Below are 23,777 nucleotides of genomic sequence, written 5' to 3' on the forward strand. Positions count from 1 at the left end.
AAGCCACACAGTCTGTGGTATTTCATTACAGCAGCCCAAATGGATTAGGAAAACTCCCTTTGCTTTCTGCAGTTTGCCTTAACATGGTATTTATGATATGAATTACCTAGATGAAGATTGATGTATATTAAGAAAAGTATTTCTGTAAGGTATCTAAGTATAAGAACTCATGCTTCCTTGAGTCCTTTTCTATTTCTTAAATTAACCTTCAATGCTACAATAATATTAGGCTATTGTATTTGTTTAGCTGGTAAGTCGTGTCTGACTCTTCTTGCGGCCCCATGGACTGTAACCTGTCAGGCTCCTCTATCCATGGGGTTTCCCAGGCAAGAATACTGGAATGGGTTGCCATTTTGTTCTTCAGGGGATCTTTCTGACTCAGGAATCGAACCCACGTTTCCTGGATTGGCAGGCAGATTCTTTACGCTTGAGTCACCAGGGAAGCCCAACAATATTAGGTGGTTTCTATTAAATAAATTAGATTTAATTAATTGCATATGCACATAGACATCTAAGGCTCCAATTGGTTCATGGCTTTTTATTCAATAACTACAGAGAAAAAGGAGACGAAACATCTAAGCTCTGTTTTTAACAGTTGCAAAGGTCCTGTTTTCTTATATGAATGATAATGATTCCACTGAACTGAATAACTATTGTTCTCATTCTCCTCACAGTTGGCAGATGATATAAGAGAGACAGTCCTAATTACCTGATGGTCTATGAATAAACAAGGGAAAGATCAGTAGTTTTGTGATTTAATCACTGAATAAAATTAGTGTGGGACTCATTAATTTCCTTTTATATAGAAACCACCATAAAAAGGCTATTTTAACTGATTTCAACATTATTACTACTATTTAGGAATTTTAAGTAATATTATCTCATACAATTTTCCTCCAGTAGCAATACTTTCTCTGCTGGAAATGTTATTGAGAAGCTATTTAAATTACTGAGGTATTTAAAAAAACTAACTTAATTGAAGTATAATGTGCAACTTTTTTTTTTAATGTGCAGCTTTTAAGTATACATTTGATGAGTTTTGACAAATTTATACACCCATATAAGAATCATACAGTTAAGAAATAGAATATTTCTATTACCCCTGTGCTCATCTTAGTCAATTCCACCCTCACCCCTACTCCCAGCCCAGGCAGACACTAGCAGTTCAGTTCAGTTGCTCAGTCATGTCCAACTCTTTGTGACCCCATGGACTGCAGCACACCAGGCCTCCCTGTCCATCACCATCTCCCAGAGTTTACTCAAACTCATGTCCATTGAGTCAGTGATATAACCATCTCATCCTCTGTCATCCCCTTCTCCTCCCGTCTTCAGTCTTTCCCAGCATCAGGGTCTTTTCAAGTGAGTCAGGCAACCACTAATGTGCCTTTTATTCCTATAGATTCTGTCTCATTAGATTATATTCATGTTTTTAATCCTATTTCCTCTCATCTAGTAAGAGCCTCTTCCAGTGATTAAGAAATAAACCAATTATATCAGAGATCCAAATAAACTAAATACCTTTTTCTTTTTATTAGAAATTACTGAATACTTACACTTTTCTGCCATTCTCTTAGCATTCTTTTAGCTTCTTGCAGTCCTATTTTAACACTGTGAATGAATTAATAAACACTCGGTTACAAATCAGTTTCACTGTATAGCCCACACAGTAGTCATTTGACAACTGGGTAATATTGTGTGTGCTATGTTTTAGGCACTCTATCAACTGCCGATGTATGAAGTTAGGAAAAATATAATATCAGCTGAAGGACATAAAGCATAGCTGGCAATTAGAATTTTGGTTGATGAGTATGTACAGGAGCTTTTGGAAATGTATATAGGAATAGGCAGTACAATCTTGGGGCTCATAGAAAAAAGTTTGAAGAAAGTGATATCTCACATGAGACCTATAGAAAGGGAAAAAATTTGCTGGTGAAGATGCCAGGAAAATAAGTTCAGTGATAATAAAAGTGCTTGAACAACCATCAAGAGCCAACATTCAGCTGAAGCTCAAAAGTAAGGTAAAGAGCAAAGGTCTTGAAATTAGCCTTATAGGATTTGTACTGAGTACAATAGGAAGTCACAGGAAGCATTTAAGTGGTGATGACATCATTATGTTTTGGCAGGCTTATTCTTGGTTTTATGAGGACTGTTGATCATAGTTTGCAAAATGTCAAAAATTATGTTAATATAAAAATGTTATAGGTTTGGAAAGGGGCAGACATATTTGAATATATTCAGGAGAAAATCAGCAGTAATTGGAAATTAAATATGTGCTTGGAAAGAGAAAGCAGTGTTTCTGAATTTGATGAGTGAAAGATTAAATTATTTATTGAGATATAGGAAAACTAAAAATATGTCCACTTTAAGATGCCTATATTTCTTAGAATATTTCTAATGAATGAAAAGAACATTTATATATTCTTTACATAAATACACTAATTGGTAACAATTTGTCATTCCCCTTCTCTCTTTCTACACACTCACACACATACACACTCATGTTTAAAAGTAATTTATAAATATCATGACACTTCAGCCCTAAATATGTCAGCATACATCCCCCTAAAAATACATTTTACTACTGAGCCATAATTATCACATTATTCAAGAAATGTAACATTGGTACTTTATTGTTATCCAATATGCTATGGGTGCATGCATGCTAAGTCGCTTCAGTTGTGTCCGACTCTGTGTGACCCTGTTAACTGCAGCCTATCAGGCTTCACTGTCTAGGGGGCTCTCCAGGAAAGAATACTGGAGTGGGTTGCCATGCCTTCCTCCAGGGAATTTCCCAACCCACGAATCTAACCTGAGTCTCTTGTTTCTTCTGCATAGCAGTCAGATTCTTTACCGCTGAGCCACTGGGGAAGCCCCTTATATACTGTAGTCCATATAAAAATTCCCAATTGTTCCAAACATGTCTTTTAAACATAGTCACTAAATTGCTTCTCTACACACAAACAAGCACATCTTATCTATAGCAAATATATAAATTTTACCTCTGTGTAGAAACATACTTTTCAAATTCTTATCAGTTCAAGATTTTCTTCAGAAAACATTTACTTCACTTTTAGAGGGTGAGAATGAGGGTAACAATATAATCTGGAGATGATAAAAACAGAATGAAAGCTACCCTAAGAATCCTCATAAAATGTTAGAAATATTATAGTCTATATAAAGTGTTTCACAAGTTTTATTTGACTTAGACAATTTTTCCACGTATAAGCAACATGTCTTCATATCTGACATGACTATAACTCTTTTCATGATTTTCTGCCCCAGCAAAATTCTTCCAACTTTACAAAGAATTATGATTCAAAGCCTAGAGTTTCTCAACCTTATTTTTGCTTTTGTTTTATTTAAGCATAAAAGCTGTGTAGTATTTAATGGAATTATCACATACTCTGTCACACATGTACACACATTAGAACTTAGGAATTGGAAGGAAATTCTCTAAGTCAAAATGCAAATCAATTACATGAAATAAAAGGGGTCCAAATTGGAAAAGAAGAAGCAAAACTGTCACTGTTTGAAGATGACATGATACTATACAGAGGACATCCTAAAGATGCCATCAGAAAATTACTAGAGCTCATCAACGAACTTAGTAAAGTTTCAGGATACAAAATTAATACACAGAATCCCTTGCATTCTTACGTACTAACAATGAAAAGTCAGGAAGAAAAATTAAGGACACAATCTCATTTGCCATTGCAGCAAAAAGAATAAAATACCTAGGAATAAACTTACCTTAAGAGGTAAAAGACTTATACACAGAAAACTATAAGCTATATGATGCTGATGAAAGAAATTAAAGACTACACAAACAGATGGAGAGATACACCATCTCCTTGGATTGGAAGAATCAATACTGTGAAAATGACTAGACTACCCAAAGCAATCTACAGATTCAGGGCAATCTCTATCAAGTTACCAATGGTGTTTTTCATAGAATTTGAAAAAAAAATTTGCAATTTTTGTGGAAACACAAAACACCCTAAATAACCAAAGCAATCTTAAGAAAGAAAAATGAGCTGGATGAATCAGGTTCCCTGACTTCATACTGTACTTCAAAGCTATAGTAAATAAGACAATATATTACTGGTACAAAAACAGAAATATAGATCAATAGAACAATATAGAAAGCCAGAGATAAACCCATGCACCTATGGTCACCTAATCTATGACAAAAGAGACCAGAATATACAATGGAGAAAAGACAATCTCTTCAGTATGTGGTGCTGGGACAACTGGATAGCTACATGTAAAAGAATGAAATTAGAATACTCCCTAACATCATATATAAAAATAAACTCAAAATGAATTAAAGACCCAAATAAAAGACCAGACACTATAAAATTCTCAGAGGAAAACATAGGCAGAACAGTCTTTAACATAAGTCTCAGCAAGATCTTTTTGATCCATGTCCTAGAATAATGAAAATAAAAACAAAAATAAATAAATGGGACCTGATTAAACTTAAGAGCTTTTTGCACTGCAAAGGAAACCATAAAGAATATGAAAAGACAACCCTCAGAATGGGATAAAATAGTTGCAAATAAATACACTGACAAGGGAGTAATCCCCAAAATATACAAGCAGTTCATGCAGCTCTATGTCAAAACAAACAAACAAGCAACCCAACCAAAAAACGGGTGCAAGAAGTTCTAAATAGATACGTCTCCAAAGAAGACATACAGATGACCAACAGACACCTGGAAAGATGCTCAACATCACTAATTATCAGAGAAATGCAAATCAAAACTACAGTGAGGTATCACCTCACATCAGTAAGAATGGAAATCATCACAAAATCTACAAACAATCAATGCTGGAGACAGTGTGGAGAAAAGGAAAACATTTTACACTATTGGGGGGAATGTAAACTGGTACAGCCAGTGTGGAGAATAGTATAGAGGTTCCTTAAAAACTAAACATAGAACTACCATAGACCTAGCAATCCTACTACTGGACTTATGACCCTAGAAAATCGTAACTTGAAAAGACAAATATACCCCGATATTCCTTACAGCGCTATTTAAAATAGCCAAGACATGGAAGCAACCTAAATGTCCATCAACAGAATAGTGGGTAAAGAAGATGTGGTACAGAAATACAGTGGAATATCACTCAGCATAAGAAGGAATGAAATTGTGCCATCTACATAGATGTGGATGGACGTAAGGACTGTCATACAGAGTGAAGTAAGTCTGAAAGAGAAAAACAAATATACATTAACACAGGTATGTGGAATCTAGAAGAATGGTATAGATGATCTTATTTGCAAAGCAGAAATAGAGACATAAATGTAGAGAACAAATGTATGGACACAGAGGGGGAAAGGGGATCGGTAGGGTGAATTGGGAGGTTGGGACTGACACATATACACTCCTGATGTTGCTGTCCAGCCTCCCCGTCGGGTCCAACTCCTTGCAACCCTATAGACTGCAGCACATCAGGCCTGCCTATCCCCCAGTGTATCCCAGAGTTTGCCCAAGTTCATGTCCATACGTTGGTGATTGATACTATATCTAAAATAGATAACCGAAGAGAACATACTGTATAGCACAGGGAACTCTACTCTATGATCTGTGGTAACTTAAATTCAAGGGAAATCCGAAAAGGGGATATATGTAAACATAAAGCTGATTCACTTTGCTATGTTCGTATAGCAGAAACTAATGCAACATTGTAAAGCAACTATACTCCAATAAAAACTAATGAAAAATTCATAGAGGTTAAAATCAGTGAACTAGGTTTATCAGTATCTGTGAATCTAGATAACATTGTTTGGTAAGTGATGTATTAAATATAATTATGTCACATATGTATCTTTAAAACCATACAACATGACATACATTTATGCAACAAATGGATAAGGAAGATATATTTTAATCTTAAAGTTCTGCTATAACAGAACTGTTATAGCTATAACTGTTCTGTCTATAACAATGCTAAAAAAAAAAGCTTAAACAGATCAGTCAAGTTGTTAACATTCGCTAAGTCTACATATACCATATTAGTGTGTGCTATATCATTATAATTTTGGAAAACTTTATACTACAAATTTCAAGTATGTGAATTCTTAAGAGTACTCAAGTACTTAAGGCAAAAACATTATAGCCATCATCTTCATCTTCATTATACAGTTAAAGGGACAGAAGAGTTAAGTAATTTCATGTCTGGTCACATAGCAAGCACAGAACATCCCTTTTAAGTAACACAGCTAGGACTCAAATACAAAATCATGGACTTTAAATTTCAAGATATTTTCACTATACTTCATATTCATTTACTCTGTTATAATTTTTTACTGTTTTTTTAAATTTTTTTCCATTTATTTTTATTAGTTGGAGGCTAATTACTTTACAGTATTGTAGTGATTTTTGTCATATATTGACATGAATCAGCCATGGATTTACATGTATTCCCCATCCCTATCCCCCCTCCCACCTCCCTCTCCACCCGATTCCTCTGGATCTTCCCAGTGCACCAGGCCCGAGCACTTGTCTCATGCATCCAGCCTGGGCTGGTGATCTGTTTCACCCTTGATAGTATACATGTTTTGATGCTGTTCTCTTGAAACATCCCACCCTCACCTTCTCCCACAGAGTCCAAAAGTCTGTTCTGTACTTCTGTGTCTCTTTTTCTGTTTTGCATAAGGGTTATCATTACCATCTTTCTAAATTCCATATATATGTGTTAGTATGCTGTAATGTCTTTATTTTTATGGCTTACTTCACTCTGTATAATGGGCTCCAGTTTCATCCATCTCATTAGAACTGATTCAAATGAATTCTTTTTAATGGCTGAGTAATATTCCATGGTGTATATGTACCACAGCTTCCTTATCCATTCGTCTGCTGATGGGCATCTAGGTTGCTTCCATGTCCTGGCTATTATAAACAGTGCTGCGATGAACACCGGGGTGCACGTGTCTCTTTCAGATCTGGTTTCCTCAATGTGTTTGCCCAGAAGGGGGATTGCTGGGTCACATGGCAGTTCTAATTCCAGTTTTTTAAGAAATCTCCACACTGTTCTTCATAGCGGCTGTACTAGTTTGCATTCCCACTAACAGTGTAAGAGGGTTCCCTTTTCTCCAGAACCTATCCAGCATTTATTGCTTGTAGACTTTTGGATAGCAGCCATCCTGACTGGCTCACTGTGGTTTTGATTTGCATTTCTCTGATAATGAGTGATGTTGAGCATCTTTTCATGTGTTTGTTAGCCATCTGTATGTCTTCTTTGGAGAAACGTCTTTTACTAATAAGGAATATTTTAGTATTAAGGTTATAGCGATACTATCTAATAATAAGGACAACTTTCAAATGATTCGTTATAGGTTAAGAATTGTACTCTATACTTTTATTTCTTTTCCTCCTTTAATTCTTTCACTTAACCTTCACAACAATCCTATAAAATAGATATTGTTATCATCTCTCACTTTATAAGTGAGGAAATATTTCCTGATCTCTTACATACTGGAATTAAATCCTTATAGTAATTAACTTTTTATATCTAAGCTTTTCACTGTGTATTGAACCATTGCTTTACTAACTTATCATCATTCATTACTAAAGAGATAAAGCATTAAGTAATTTAATAAAATATAACTATAAATTTCACAGTTAATTTTAGTGAAATTTTAAAGAAATACAGAACTTTACCAGTCAAAGGAAATCAGTCCTGAATATTCACTGAAAGGACTGATGCTGAAGCTGAAACTCCAATATTTTGGCCATCTGATGCAAAGAGCTGACTCATTGGAAAAGACCCTGATGCTGGGAAAGTTTGAAGGCAGAAGGAGAAGGTGAAGACAGAGGATGAGATGGTTGGATGGCATCGCCAACTCTATGGACATGAGTTTGAGTAGGCTCTAGGAGTTGGTGATGAACAGGGAAGCCTGGCATGCTGCAGCCCATGGGGTCGCAAAGAGTCGGACACAACTGAGCAACTGAAATGAACTGATGAACTAAAAGCCCAAATTAGTATTTAATTTCCATTAAGATGGAAATTTGGGCAGTAACAAGGACCCTTTCTGTCATTTGTATGTGTGTATTTTTGTAACAATGCAGATAATAGATAGATATATAAATATACAGTGAAACCTGTCCTGAAATAAGAATTATAAATATACACTAAAGAATGAAGTTAGAAAATCATAACTTTGCAGATATCGTATTAATTAATCTAAGCAAAACAAACAAAGAACAATGATGCTAGATTAGTTTGTGAAAGGTTGATGAGTAACAATATTTCATAAGGTTTCAAAGTTTCTTTCCACAAAAAATTTGTTGACAACAAATTGAAAAATAATAGATTTCTTTATAATGGATAAAAATAGTAGATCTTAAAGTTGTCTTATGTCATGAATCATTGCATATTACTGTTTGTGGGTTACCCATCAATTCAGTTGTTTAAAAGTATCAGAAAAATATACAAAGAATCAGTAGGGGACTTCAAGGAGTAATGGGAATATTCCCATATCTTGAATATAAGGGTGATTGCACGGGTGTATCTCTGTCAAAATTTATCCAACCACATGAGTTTGAGTGAACTCCGGGAGTTGGTGATGGACAGGGAGGCCTGGTGTGCTGCGATTCATAGGGTCGCAAAGAATCAGACCACGACTGAGCGACTGAACTGAACTGAGCTGAACACTTACAATGAGTATATTTTATTTTATGTAAATTGTAACTCAGTAAAGTTGGTTATAAACATTCCACTTAAGCTTACTACTTGTTAGATTTCATTTCACATATTAGTGAAGGTTATCTCATTATTTTTTACTAAATCAGGATTTCTATTACATCTTTATTCATCTCTATCTTGATTTCAATTTCTGTATCTACCTCTTACTCTATATCTAATTACAAAATGCAGCTATTCCATCTCTCTATTACTTGAATTTTTCATGATGCAGTATTTCAAAACCATTTGAAAAATTATTTAAAAAACATGTATCAACTGTATACTGACACAATAGGTATATATTATCATGATATTGGTATATAAATATTGTTACTTATTAAATATCCTTCATTATATGTTATTCATATTTTTGAATTATGTTAAGTGATTAATATTTAATGGATTTATTTGTTCACATATTACCAATAATTTTCTTTAATATGTTTATTTAAGGTGTTAAGGTATTTGAATACTGTTCAGTTTTGTGATAATCCCATAGTACACTCCAAAAAGTATTGTGACTGAGCAACAGGAGAGCAGGTATTCATTTTTTGACACCAATAGATAGTCTAATTTTATAACATTCATTTCTTAAGGGCAAGAGGTTTAAAGTGTATCAATAGTTTTATTTGCATTTTACTAATATGAAGTTGAGTGTTTTTATATTTTCACTAACATTTGTATCTCTTTTACAGATTTATTTGTTCAATGGCTTTATATTGTACATCTTTAAATTAAGACATTACTCCCCTTTACTTGATTTTTAGAAGTCTCTCACATGTTAAATAATCTGATATTTTTGATATATTCTACATATATTTTAGCATTTTCTGTATTACTTTTGCCTATTCTTTTTCTTTTTAATAGAGGATGTTTTACATTTGATTGTTTCATATGCTATTTCTTTTGATACTTGAAGATATACAGCATTGGTTTCCAGTTAATCACTTATTCTCAAATTGTATATTTATAAGCCATTCACACTAATTTAATTCCAGCCAAGGGTGTTCAAAATAAATTTTTCGTTCTAGATTTACTAACTCTAAAATGATATTGCTGTGAAGATTAAATCAATCAATGCATATCCCAGACTCATTTGTTTTCTCTTCTTTACAGCACTTACTACTGCCTGAATTTACTTTATTTTCAGGCCTTCATTGTCATCCTCTTTCTAGTTAAATATTGCTTTGTAGCAAAGGACCCCCGAACTAGTAGCTTAAACTACAGTTTATTACTGTCGCTCACACTCTGTAGTTGGCTGGCTCACAGGTGCGGTGCTTGCTTGGGAGACTCCCCTGAGCTGTGTGTCCGGGATGGCTCACTCGTAGGACTGGAGACGCAGGCTGTCTGCTGAGAGGTCAGCCACACTCCGTTCACTGTTCATACCGCCATTTCTTTCCATTGATCATACAAGTTGAGGAAACCAACTTCAAAGGAAGTGGAATATTTTCTGTCTCAGTAACAAGAATAACCAAAGATTGTGACCACATTTAATTTGCCAATCTTCCCCATGTCCTTGCTGGATGGAGCATCTGTCTTTTTTAACTGCTAGTTCTCAACAACCCAGACATTGTTTGGGAGTCTCCAAACCTGTGTCTCATTATTGATCCTGATATATTCCATTACCCTACTTATTTTTTGCACCATTACCACACATTTAACTTGAATTAATCCCACTTATGTGTATATACACAGAAAATTGAAATCAAGATATTCAAAAGATATCTACAACATTCTCAATAGCTCAGATATGGGAACAACAGAAATATCCATTGACCGAAAAATGGATACAAAATGTGTTCAGTTCAGTTGCTCAGTCGTGTCCGACTCTTTGCGAGCCCATGAATCGCAGCATGCCAGGCCTCCCTGTCCATCACAAACTCCCGGAGTTTACTCAAACTCATGCCCATCGAGTTGGTGATGCCATCCAGCCATCTCATCCTCTGTTATCCCCTTCTCCTCCTGCCCCCTGTCCCTCCCAGCATCAGGGTCTTTTCCAATGAGTCAACTCTTCGCATATATAATTGAATACTATTCAGCCTTAAAAAGGAAACAAGTCATACCATTTGTGATAACAAGGGTGGACCTGGAAGATATTATGCTAAGTAAAATAAGTCAGTGACAGGTGGACACATACTGTATGATTTCCTTTATAATAGATATCTAAAATAGTCAAACTTACAAGTGGTTTTCAGAGGATGGGGAGAGAGGCAAATGGCAAGTTGAGGTTAGTTTTTTACTATAAAGTTGTAGTTATATGAGATAAATAGATTCTAGAGATCTGCTGTGCAACATAGCACCTATAGTTTGCAATATCATATTGAACACTGAGAATTTCATGAAGTGGGTATACCTCAAAAAAATGGAGAAAGGCACAAGAAAGAAATTTAAGTGGTGAATGCTTATCACCTTGATTGTGGAGACGATATTATGGGTATTTTCTTCTGTCCAAACTGATCAGATTGTACACATTTAATATGTGAAGTTTTGTATATCAATTATATCTCAATAAAATTGTAAAAATACTCTAGTTTTATAATATAATTTAATACCTGACAGGGCTGTGTGTATATATTTTATTGATCTACATGAACATGATACTACAAGAAAGACTCTTTACTTCCAATTTGTATCTTATTTTGAGAGTAATTTGTTGATCGGAGGTGTTAAAGATGAGAAACAGTTTTATTTTCTAATTTGGCAAGTTCTGGATTGTATATGCCATCAAAATTCTGCTTACCAACTTATTTTTGAGCCCATCTCTTAGTTTTCATTTTGTGCAGCAAAAAAAGCAAAGCCCAAGTTGTCAACATTCTATTTTCCCTTGAGTACTTCTTGTGCAGTTCCAAAAATTCATTAGGTTTATTTTCAATCTTCTAAGTAACCTTACATGAGAGTTTTACCAAATATTTCATCACTCCATAACACATGTCTCCAATTTCTCATCCTCCTAAAACAGTTCCCTTGACATTTTCTGAGTCTCTTCTGTTTCCTTGGGGCCTGCTGCTTGTTGCAGAGGCAGTGCCAGATAAATTTAGGTTTTTATAATGGCAGTACACCTCTTGTGGTACCAGTTTCTGAATCAGTCATTTCTTAGTACCAACCACAAAAGCTCAGAATCTTGTGACCTCGCAGATAAGCTGGAGGGTAGGCTTATTCCAGCTGGATCTCTTTCCTGAACCAGCAAACTACCGAAACCAATTCTTCTCAGGGTGAAAGCAGAGATGTTGTATACATGCTTTTCTGGCTTTCTGTGAAGTTACTCTCATCAATATCCCATTGGCCGAAGCACATCATAGGGCTAATACAAAACCAAGGGGCATGGGAAATATATTCTACCTCATTAGTTGTGGAGTGGGGGGGAGCAACTGGAAAATCACATTGTACAAAGGATGCAAATATTTAAATTAATAAAGCCTTAAAAAATCTACAGTCAAAGCAACCTCTGCTTTGCTGATTCAGGTTTATTTCATTTCACGCTTACGGTGAAGTATAGGCCTTCGACGTTTTGTCTATGGACACAGGCTTTCTGGAAAGAGCATAAAATGTACCAGGACAAAAATGAATGCAATGTTTTCAGGGCGTTTTGGATTCTAATATATTATCAGTAAGGATTAACAAATAGGCAGCATTGATTGGTCGTTGAGCTCCTGTACTAAGACACAAACTGCTGTGGTTCAAATCTCACTTTTCTCTGATTACTAAGTTGACTACTTTTAGTTGTTTTTACAGATTTTTTATGCTTTCTTTTCCTCCATTTTCTTTAAGAAAAATGTGATTATGATAGTACCTAGCTCATGGGAAGTTCATTAGGTTTAAATGAGTTAATATATATTAAAGCACATAAAGCAATGCTTTATATATAACAAGTACTAAGTTTAGGAAAGGTTATTCTGAGGGATGATATTTCAGTTGCTAGTTGAACAATAAAGCAAAATCAGCCAAGGAAATACACGTAAGATCATTCTAGGCAGAAGATACAACAATAGAAAAGCCCAAAGGAAAAAAGATCTTGACATCACTGATGAGCAGGAAGAGAGTTAGTATATTGTTCATTCATCCACTTGAGTTCCTTCAGTGAGGATAAAGATCAATGCTTCATTACCAAACTTTTACTATTTAAATTTTTTTTTTTTTTAATTGGGGCTTTTTACTTAGTTCCTGGTAGACTTGCCTATCTTGCTATCTACACTCCTTTCACAACATATAATTTTGAAACTGAATTATCATATTTTCCTCAATGAGTCACATTTTTCCTCCTTAATCAAAATGAATATCATTCTCCGGATCCCAGAAATGACTGTGGGATTTTCCTTTGATTTCTCTGCACTCTTATCTCATTTATCCAGGTTTTATAGCTCCTATGAGGAGGTATCTCTTGATGAAAGTGAAAGAGGAGAGTGGAAAATAGTTGGCTTAAAACTCAACATTCAGAAAACTAAGATCACAGTATCTGGTCCCATCACTTCATGGCAAATAGATGGAGAAACACTGGAAACAGTGACAGACTTTATGTTTTTGGGCTCCAAAATCACTACAGATGGTGACTGCAGCCATGAGATTAAAAGATGCTTTCTTCTTGAAAGAAAAGCTATGGCCAACCTAGACAGCATATTAAAAAGCAGAGACATTATTACTTTGCCAAAAATGTCTGTTTAGTCAAAGCTATGGTTTTTCCAGTAGTCATGCATAGATGTGAGAGTTGGACTATAAAGAAAGCTGAGTGCCAAAGAACTGATGCTTTTGAACTGTGGTGTTGGAGAAGACTCTTGAGAGTCCCTTGGACTGCAAGGAGATCCAACCAGTGAATCCTAATGCAAATTAGTCCTGAATATTCATTGGAAGGACTGACGCTGAAGCAGAAACCCCAATACTTTGCCACTTGATGCGAAGAACTGACTCATTGGAAAAGACCGTGATGCTGGGAAAGATTGAGGGCAGGAGAAGAAGGGGAGGAAAGAGGATGAAACGGTTGGATGGCATCACTGATGCGATGGACATGGGTTTGGGTGGACTCCAGGAGTTGGTGATGGATAGGGAGGCCTGGCGTGCTGCGGTTCATGGGATTGCAAAGAGTCGGACATGACTGAGCGACTGAACTGAACTGATGAGGTATCTGAAATACTGTTTTTTCCCTTGTATCTTCATTTACTATATCAATCCAGTTCATAATCACTTCATTCATGATCTATCTCCTACTTCACTTTTGTCAATTTTTAAGCAGATATGAGGTTACTAGTTATAACTGTGTTTCTGTATATAGCGATTGTCACTCCTCAAACTGCTACCCCTACTCTTGCTTAAATAGTGTTTCCACTGATGAGAAGAATATCATAGTGAAGAGTCCTCTGCATGACAGCAGGATCTTCAGTGGTTCCATTAATAATTATTTAAGTAATTTACTTAATATTTCCAAGACTAAATGTCTTCAACTTTAAGATAGCATAAGAAGTGGTATTTCATTCATTCATTTTTCAAACCTTTTAGTCTTTCAAACATATATACATTCGATAAATATCTATTGTTCACTAATGTCCAGAGTCTCAACTATAAGTAAGAAATAAAATAACAATCAATCTTTATTTACAAAGAACACTATTCTCACCATTCATTTTTTTGTTTATATTTCAAAGCAAATCAAACACAGACAAATGAGTTTAAATATAGTAGTTCAAGAAATGTATATTATCAAAATCAGATTTTCTTAGATATCCATTTAAAACTTTATCCTTTGTCCATCAAAAAACAGTATTTTTCTGACATGGCAATTAAAATTTTTTTCATTTACTAGATAAAAACAATAAAAATGTACTCATCATGGTTTCTCCAGACTTACTTCCCTAGAATAGTTTTGTAGGAAACATTAAAGGAAGGATCATTGGGGGTGCTTAATTTTTAGGTGTGATAATTACTAATAAAATCTTTGTTTTAAACAGATCTTTCTTGTCCTTGCAAATGCATACTTTAATTAAATTGATATCAGTGAAGGTAAAACAGCATAAAACAACATTATAGTGGATTTAATGTTCACTAACTTCTATACTATTTAGATTGGGATAATTAAACCTGGCATTTTTATTAAAGAAAAACACATCAATTTAAGATTTCCCTTTAATGAATGTATTTGGTAGTAAAATCTTTATCATTAAATATTTAAAAGAGCTTATGAATATATTTTATTCCCTCAAATATACTAATGAATTTTTAATACTAAACAAATGTTCTGTTTTATTTCTTTTTTCTCCTCTCTGTGTATGTTTTATTTCATCTTTCCAATATTCTGTATTAATGTTTAAAATTGATTTCAACAGATTGTTTATAACACATAAGAAACCTTAATGTGGACATTTTTTCTTTTTTTTCTGTATGGATGAAATAGTAAATCCTGGCTTCACAGACTTTAAGACTAAATGAAGGGAGGATTTAAAAGAGGATTTAATATATTTATAGGCCAAAGACTGGGAAAGTCATGTTCTCAAATGTTCTGCCTTCCTCAGTGGAAAGCTTTCTTAGTCTTAAGGATTAAGATCCTCAGGTGAAATCTTCACTTCCCTTTGCTAAACTCAGATTCAGCTCTCAAACAGAATTAACTTAAAATAAGAGTTCTTTAAAGTATCTTGCCAAAATCTAAATGATATTTCACAGTAAGATTGTGGAATAATCTTGTTCAAACTGCATAGAGGGCTCTTCTATAACACTCTGTTTTGGGGAACACGTCCAGCTCTCACAGGTCTGCTTTATATTAAGGTGGCCCTCTGTGATTTATTCATGATTTTTCTTTTCTCTTTTTGCCTGAGTTTTTTTCCTTTTTTATTTTTTTTTATTTATTTTTTATTTTTATTATTTATTTATTTATTTATTTATTTTTATTTTTCAGTGGGTTTTGTCATACATTGATGTGAATCAGCCATAGAGTTACACGAATTCCCCATCCCGGTCTCAAATTTTATTGATATATAGTTGATTTACAATGTGCTAGTTTCATGCGTACAGCAAAGTGATTCAGTTTTATATATACACACACATACATATATTCATTCTTTTTGATTCTTTATTCTTATAGGTTATCACAGAATATGGAGTAGAGGTCCTTGTGCTAACACAGTATGTCCTTGTTGGTTATCTGTCTTACATATCCAAGACGTAAGATGTGTGTGTTTGTCCCAGCCTCCACACTCACCCCCTCCTCCACACCCCTGTGTTTCCCCTTCAATGTTTGTGATATATGTAAGACTATTTCTGTTTTGAAAATAGTTCATTTGTATCATTTTTTGAGATTAGATTCCATGTATGTGTGGTATCATATGATATTTGCCTTTCTCTCTTTGACTTCCTTCACTTATATGATAATCTCTCTGGGTCCATCCGTGGTGATGTAAATGGCATTATTTGTTCTTTTTATAGATGAGTAATATTCCATTGTATATATGTACCATCTCTTCTTTATCCTCTGTCAGTGGGCATTTAGATTGCTCCCATATCTTGGCTATTGTAAATAGTGCTGTAGTGAACATTGGGTTGTATGTATCTTTGTGTTATTTTGAATTATGGTTTTCTCTGGGTATATTCCCAGGAGTGGAATTGCAGGATCATATAGTAGTTCTACTTTAAGTTTCTTAGGGAACCTCCACACTATCTCCATAGTGTTTGTACCAATTTAGATTCCAAGCAATGTTGTAGGAGAGTTCCCTTTTCTCCAAACCCTCTCCAGCATTCATTATTTTTGGACATTTTAATGATGACCATTCTTACCAGTGTGAGGTGATACTTCACTGTAGTTTTGATTTACACTTCTTGAGCATCTTTTCATGGGTCTGTTGGCCATTTGTATGTCTTCTTTGGAAAAATGTCTACTTAGATCTTCCACCCATTTTTGATTAGATTTTTTTTTTTTTTTTTTTTTTTGACATAGAGTTGTGTGAGCTGCTGGTATATTTTAGAGATTGATGCATTGTTAGTTGCTGTATTTGCAAATATTTTCTCCCATTCTGTGGGATGTCTTTTGGTTTTCTTATTTTTTCCTTTGCTGCTCAAGAGTTTTTAAGTGTAATAAGTTCCCATTTATTTTTGTTTTTATTTTCATTACTCTAGGAAGTGGATCAAAAAATATATAACTGCAATTTATGCCCAAGGGTGCTCTGTCTATGTTTTCCTTTAAAGCTTTATAGTGTCCAGCCTTACATTGTGATCTTTGATCCATTTTGAGTTTATTTTTGTATATAGTGTTAGGAAATATTCAAATTTCATTCCCTTACATGTTGCTTGCCTGATGTAAGAAACCTGTCTCCATTGCATGTTCTTGCCTCTTTTGCTGTAGATCATCATAGGTGTGGGGTTATTTCTGACTTATATCCCGTTCCATGGATCTGTGTTTGTTTTAGTGCCAGTACCGCACTATTTTATCACTGTAGCCTTGTAGTGTGACTTGAAGTCAGACAGCCTAACTCCTTCAGCTCTGTTTATCTTTCTCAAGATTGTTCTGGTTATTTGCGCTTTCTGGGTATCAGTATTTTAGATGCAGAAGAATTTAATACATGATTGGTATTTTTATTATTTATATTTTATGAATTGCTTCTAAAACTGCATTTTTTCTAAAAATTCACTTTTCTCTACATATTATTCACCTCTTCTTAGTTCGAGATCATGTTCTCTTAAGTGTAGGTACTGACAACAAGAAAATTCCTTAGGATACTTTCTAATCTTCTCAAGGTAAATGATAATCAGGGTCTAAATTTCTTTGTTTTGCTTAATCTTCCTTAACAGTAAATTTTATTAACTTTTTATTAATTTATCAAATGAATTAAAATTAAGTTATCTATCTTATTTTGTACAAAGACCTTCTTGAACTAACAGCTAAAAAAGATGTCCTTTTCATCATAGAGGACTGGAATGCAAAAGTAGAAAGTCAAGAAATACCTGGAGTAACAGGCAAATTTGACCTTGGAGTACAGAATGAAGCAGGGCAAAGGTTCATAGAGTCTCATCATCATAGCAAGCACCTTCTTACAACAACACAAGAGAAGATTCTACACATGGACATAACCAGATGGGCAATACTGAAATCAGATTGATTACATTCTTTGCAGCCAAAGAGGGAGAAGCTTGATACAGTCTGCAAATAAAGACTGGGAGCTGATTGTGACTCAGATCATGAACTTCTTATTGCAAAATTCAGTCTTAAATTAAAGAAAGTATGGAAAATCTCTAGACCATTCAGGTTGACTTAAATCAAATCCCTTATGATTGTACAGTGCAAGTGACAAATAGATTCAAGGGAATAGATCTGATAGAGAGAGTGCCTGAAGAACTATGGACAGAGGTTTGTGACATTGTATAGGAGGCAGTGATCAAGAACGTCCCCAAGAAAAAGAAATGCAAGAAGGCAAAATGACTCTCTGAGGACGCCTTATAAGTAGCTGATAAAAGAAGAGAAGTGAAAGGCAAAGGAGAAAAGGAAAGAGACACCGGTTTGAATGCAGAGTTCTGAAGAATAACAACGAGAGATAAGAAAGCCTTCCTCAGTGATCAGTGAGAATGGGAAAGACTCGAGATCTCTTCAAGAAAATTAAAGCTACCAAGGGAACATTTCATACAAAGATGGGCTCAATAAAGGATTAAAATGGTATAGACATAACAGAAGCAGAAGATACTAAAAAGAGGTGGCAAGAATACAGTGAAGAACCATACCAAAAACATCTTCATGACCCAGATAACCATGATGGTGTGATCACTCACCTAGAGCCAGACATCCTGGAAAGTGAAGTCAATTGGGCCTTAGCAAACATCACTATAAACAAATCTAGTGCAGGTGATGGAATTCCAGTTGAGCTATTTCAAATCCTAAAAGATTATGCTATGAAAATGCTGCATTCAATATGTCAGCAAATTTGGAAAACTCAGCAGTGGTAATAGGACTGGAAAAGGTCAGTTTTCATTCCAATCCCAAAGAAAGGCAATGCCAAAGAATGTTCAAACTACCACACAATTGCACTCATCTCACACACTAGCAAAGTAATGCTCAAAATTCTCCAAGCCAGGCTTTAGCAATACGTGAACCGTGAACTTCCAGATGTTCAAGCTGATTTTAGAAAAAGCAGAGGAACCAGAGATCAAATTGCCAATATACATTGGATCCTAGAAAAAGCAAGGGAGTTCCAGAAAAACATCTGCCTTATTGACTATGCCAAAGACTTTGACAGTGTGGATCAGAACAGACTGTGGAAAATTCTGAAAGAGATGGGAATACTGGACCATCTTACCTGCCTTCTGAGAAATCTGTATGCAAATCAAGATGCAACAGTTAGAACCAGACATTGAACAATGGACTGGTTCCAAATTGGGAAAGGAGTACTTCAGGGCTGTATATTGTCACCCTGCTTATTTTATATGCAGAGTACATCATGAGAAATGCAGGGCCAGATGAAGCACAAGCTTGTATCAAGATTGCCAGGAGAAATAGCAATAACCTCAAATATTCAGATGACACCACCCTTATGGCAGAAAGCAATGGCAAGAGGAGAAAGGGATGACAGAGGATGAGATGTTTGGATGGCATCACCTACTGGATCAACGTAAGTTTGAGCAAGCTCTGGGAGTTGGTGATGGACAGGGAAGCCTGGCATGCTGATGTCCATGGGGTCGCAAAAAGTCAGACATGGCTGAGTGACTGAACTGAACTGTCTTATTTTTGGAACTCAGTCTTCTTATTTTAAAGATTTTTGTTTACTTTTATCACCTTAATCATGGTTACAAGACACTTTTGTATATATGATCCATTCACTGGTATTGTTTTTGTTTGTTTGCTGAGTCATGTCCAGCTCCTTACAACCTCATGAACTGCAGCATACCAGGCTCTTCTGTCCTACACTATCTCCCAAAGTTTGCTCAAACTCATATCCATTGAGTGGTGATGTTATCTGATCAACTCATCCTCTGTCATCCCCTCCTCCTCCAGCCTTCACTCTCCCAGCATCAGGTCTTTCCCAATGAGTTGGCTCTTTGCATCAGGTGGCCCAAGTATTGGAGCTTCAGCTTCAAAATCTGTCCTTCCAACGAATATTCAAGGTTGATTTCCTTTAGGATTGACTGGTTTGATCTGCTTTTGGTCCAAAGGACTCTCAAGAATCTTCTCCATCACCGCAGTTCAAAAGCATCGATTCTTCAGTGTTCAGCCTTTATAGTCCAACTCGCATATCTGTACATGATTACTGAAAAAAAAAAAAAAAAAACACCTTTGACTATCTAATCTCACTTAGTTCGTTACTGTTGATTTCTTTATAAATGGTCACTTGTGAATATTAGTAACTAAACTCTTTACGTTGGTGAAAAAGTAATTGCAGTTTCAGATTGTGAATTTTAAATCATTATAGCCTAGCTATAGCTAGGTTCAAATGCATGTTTATTCATCAAAATATGAACCATTACAATCAACATATTTGTGCCAATGAGAAATAATTGTGTTTATTCCTTTAGTTAAAGCATTCATGCTTTGGTATTCAACAAACTTTTAGAAAGCATTTTCTGCCCCCTGCTGGTTGTGGAAACATGTTCCTTGCAAAAAGTTGTCGAGGTGTGAAGAACTGGTAGTCAGTTGGTGAGAAGTCAAGTGAATATGGTTGATGAGGCAAGTTTCATAGCCCAATTCATATAACTTTTGAAGCATTGGTTGTGCGAGTTGTGTGGGGCACTTGTCGTGGATAAGAATTGGGCCCATTGTGTTGACCAGTATTGGCTGCAAGAATTGCAGTTTTTGGTGTATCTCATGGATTTGCTGAACATACTTTTCAGATGTAATGGTTTCACCAGAATTCAGAAGTCTGTAGTGATCAGATGGTTACCAGACCCCCAAACAGTCACCATGACCTTTTTTAGTGCAAGTTTTGCTTTAGGAAGTGCTTTGGAATTTCTTCTCCGTCCAGCCACTGAGCTGGTCATTGCAGGGTGTCATGTAAAATCCACTTTTCGTCACAAGTCACAATCTGATTGAGAAATGGTTCAGTGTTGTTGTGTAGAATAAAGGAAGATGACACTTCAAAATGATTTTTTTTTTTATTTGGGATCAGCTCATGTTGTACCCACTTATCTAGCTTTTTCACCTTTCTAATTTGCTTCAAATGTTGAACGAACGTAGAATGGTCAACGTTGAGTTCTTGGGCAACTTCTTGTGTAATTGTAAGAGAATCAGCTTCAGTGATCCTCTCGGTTGTTGTCACCTTCCGAAGGCTGGTCACTGTGCTCCTCATCTTCAAGACTAGTTTCCTTTGTAAAACTTCTTCAACCACCACTGCACTGTATGTTTGTTAGCATTTCCTGAGTCAAATGCATTGTTGATGTTGCGAATTGTCTCTGCTGCTTTATCACCCATTTTGAACTCAAAAGAAAATCGCTTGAATTTACTTTTCGTCTAACGTCGTTTCTTTAGTCTACAATAAATATAAAATAAAGAGCAAGTAATATGTCATTAGGGCTTCTGTGGTAGCACAGATGGTAGAGTCTGCCTGCAGTGAAGAAGACCTGGGTTGGGTCCCTGAGTCGGGAAGGTCCCCTGGAGAAGGAAATGGAGAATTCCATGGACAGAGGAGCCTAAAAAATCATTAGTAAAAACAAAAAACATAAAGTGAGGAATGCACATTAAAATGATGTGACATAGCCACATTTATTTAAGAATGTATTCCAATATCAAACAGCAAAGTTCAACAATGCAAAACTGCAATTACCTTTGCACCAACCTAAATATATCTAATTTTGCAGTTGGAAGAATGTAAAGAAAGTAAAGAATATAAAGAATAGTGATATTAATAATAAAAAAGTAGTTTTATGATTTTTTGTGTGTGTTACTTCAATTACTGTTAATTCATTATCTACTTAATTGTAAAGAGGCTCAAGAATTAATCATGTTTTGTCTTGAGGTACATAGTCATCATGACTGATTTATCAAATGCTTGGAATGATATGGACATAACTAATATTGTATGCTCTATACTAGTACATTTGATTATATATTTATTTTCTTTACACTGTCTCTTCCACCTGTTCTCTATTAAATCTTATCCAGTCATGCTATTTTTCTTACAGTCTACCAGCCCTGCTTTTGTCAAGGTCATTCATGATTTCCATGCTGTTAAATTCAATAGTCAGTTTTCAGTGTTCATCTTACTTGATTTAAATAAGCTGGACTGGTACGTTGAATGTTCCTTCAGTTATAAGAACTGTTCACTGGACTTCAAGAACAAAATTCTTTTGTTTTTTTTGGTATTTAGCACTTATGCTTTTAATCCCCTTTTTATGTTTTCCCTTTTATTCTTAATTTATTAACAGTGGAATACTCCAGAATTGAGAATGTCTTTAAAACTCTATTCCTTGCTATTTGTGTTCTCTCTTGGTGAACTCATATAGTCTCAGGGTTTGAAACACCATTTGTATTCTGAAAATTCCAAATATATTTTCAGATCTCTCACCCTAAATTACAGACAAAAATACAACTGCCTACTCATCTCTATTTGCATTTCAAATAGATATCTCAAACTTAATATGTCTTAATCTTTTCCCCAAACCTTGGTTTTCCCTCTCGCTTCCCCTTTAGTATTAATGACAACTCCGTTTTTCCAGTTTTAGATATCAGAAATCTTGGAGTCACTCCTTTACCTCTGTCTTCTTCTTTTATCCCAAATACATTTCTTCAGAAGTTACTGATGGATCATTATATATATCTAGAATCTAAGTACTTATGCTAAGACTGCCATCTAAGCCATTATTGTACTCTACCTGAATTTCCCCAGTAGCTTCCAAACATTTGTCCACACAAAAAAATTTACTCTCAATGTAATAGCCTCAGGGATCTTGTTTTATTAGGATAATGTCACGCCTCTGTTCAAAATCTTCCAAAGGCACTGTTGTCTAAAAAGTACAAGCCGGTGTTTTCTAGAAAAACATGATATGTTTAATACTTTTGCTTCAAATTCTACTACTTCCTCCCTTTCATTCTCTTGTAGCCTTACTGACCTCTTAACGCATGTGGACCACCCCAACCAAGGTCCAGTGTCTAACTGTGCTAACAGTTCCTGATGTCTGGAATGCCCCCTCCAGAGATGTACAGGTCCACTCCCTTTATTCAAATTATAAAGAAACTATTTGTCACAGTCTCTTCAGGCTGCTATAAAAATACCATATGCTAGGTTGTTTATAAACCACAGGAATTTCTTTCTCTCAGTTCTACATGCTGGAAGTCCAAAATGATGGTGTCATCATGGTCGGGTTCTGGTGAGGGGCGTCATCTAGGTTGTAAACTACTGACATTGTGTTGTGTCCTTATTTGTCAGAAGGAGGGTGAGAGGGTTATCAATGGTTTCTTTCATAGGAGCCTAAGTGTATCCATGAGGGCTGCACCGTCATGATCTTATCACCTCCCAAATTCCTGCCTCCCAGTCCTGTCACATGGCGGGGTAAGGATTTAAACATTAGTTTGGGGAGAACACAGAGGTTGAACGTGGTGATCTGTTTGGTAGCCATTGACATAATCAAAGCTAAAAACAAAGAAGGTTAACTTGAGCAAGGGCAGTGGAATTACAAAGTGGGTGGATTTTTATATACTGGGCAATACATTGTTTCTACTTTTAGTGTGCAGTGTACAGAGAGTAGAGGAAAACAATAAAATTAACCTTGAGAGCCTGACCATGTTGGTGTTTGCTTGTAATATGTAAACCTTGTATATGTTTCAGGGACTGGCCCATAGTTCATTCTCCAATAAACATCTGATAAATAAGTGATCATATCAATTTTAACACACTGCAAGTTTTCATAAAATAAAATAGGTCTGGTTAAGCCATAAATCATATAAATAGACTCTTATATCACCATGACTCTAAACAAGATCTCAAAACAGTAGGTACTTAACAGTCCTTATAAATAATGATGAAAATTCTTTACTAATTTTCTCTCTAGATTTATTATGATAAGCAATCTGGAGCCAGGGTGTTGAAGAGCATCTTAATCCACTCTAACACTGCAAATTATCACACCCCTTTTGAATGCTTTGTTGAAAGGACTGCAAATGTGACCCTGGCCATTATTTATCCTAGTGATTCTCA

This window comes from Muntiacus reevesi, chromosome 3 (genome assembly GCF_963930625.1).
Source record: "Muntiacus reevesi chromosome 3, mMunRee1.1, whole genome shotgun sequence".
In the NCBI taxonomy this organism is placed as follows: domain Eukaryota; kingdom Metazoa; phylum Chordata; class Mammalia; order Artiodactyla; family Cervidae; genus Muntiacus; species Muntiacus reevesi.